Here is a 1,070-nt window from a genome sequence, read left to right as displayed (position 1 = left end):
ATTGTATATTTCCACTTTTTTCGGTTTAAACTTTATGAATTCGGACGAACGATATATGCGAATGCATTCGATAAAACCCTTTTTGACTGTACTGAAATATGTATAGCGTAAGGAGGAGAAACGGGAGGAAAGGATGATTTTCAAAACACCGTTAACATATACATACGCGTATACACAACGAAGCGTATTCGCGCAACGATCGTTGCACCGCGCATTAATATGCGAAAGCGTGCACGGCGCAAAATGACGGCTAATAATGCATGGCACGGTTATGCAAGAGTTAATTAATGACTGGCAAATACAAAAGATTCGCAAATACAAAGGATAAATATCGTATATGTTCCCTCGATTGCGACTTAATTCTTTCCATTTTTTTTTTCAGACTTTGTGTATCAACGGTAAAAGTAATTATTTACCAAAGTGGCGTACAAGCTTCACTACGAGTTTTACATTATAGAGCTCACAGGCCTATCTTTCCTATCCTGAAATTGCAGGAATTAATTTCGTGAGATTACATTTGCCGTGCACGGTATTTCGAAACGATATTCTGCTTTTTATCATCAAAACGGTTTCTAAAAATCGCGCGCCGCGATCTTCGAGGAGGTTTAAGATCAAACCCGAACTCCGCATGGCTCTCGTCTAATTAATATCCAGCGTAGGATTGGCCGAGACGAATAGCTAACGAGCGGATGAGATGCGCATGTCACAAAGTCACCCGGTAAACGGCGAAACTCATCGCGGAAGCATCCCCGAGGAGGTGCGAACTTTCGTCGCAGTTCGCGAGCGAGTATCTGATCTAATGGGGGATTTGACGTAAGGAACAATTTAATGCATCGTCGGATTCATTACTCGTCTGGAGAGACATAGTTTTGTCGCGTATGTCCGGTATCACGCGTACCGTGACCATCTTGTCGGTTCTCCACTTACGGAGAACGTGCCCTGAAAATGTGTAGAATTGCCGTGTGAAATGCAAGCGTTCAAATCACACGTATAAAGAATACCGCGAAGTTCAGGAGAGCTGTTGCCAAGAAATTTCACTCTTCTATCTATATAACTAGAAATGAGACGAA

The sequence above is a fragment of the Temnothorax americanus genome, unplaced genomic scaffold (assembly GCF_048541705.1).
Source record: "Temnothorax americanus isolate GAGA-0224 unplaced genomic scaffold, ASM4854170v1 Scaffold70, whole genome shotgun sequence".
NCBI lineage: Eukaryota > Metazoa > Arthropoda > Insecta > Hymenoptera > Formicidae > Temnothorax > Temnothorax americanus.
This window is presented reverse-complemented; position numbering follows the sequence as displayed.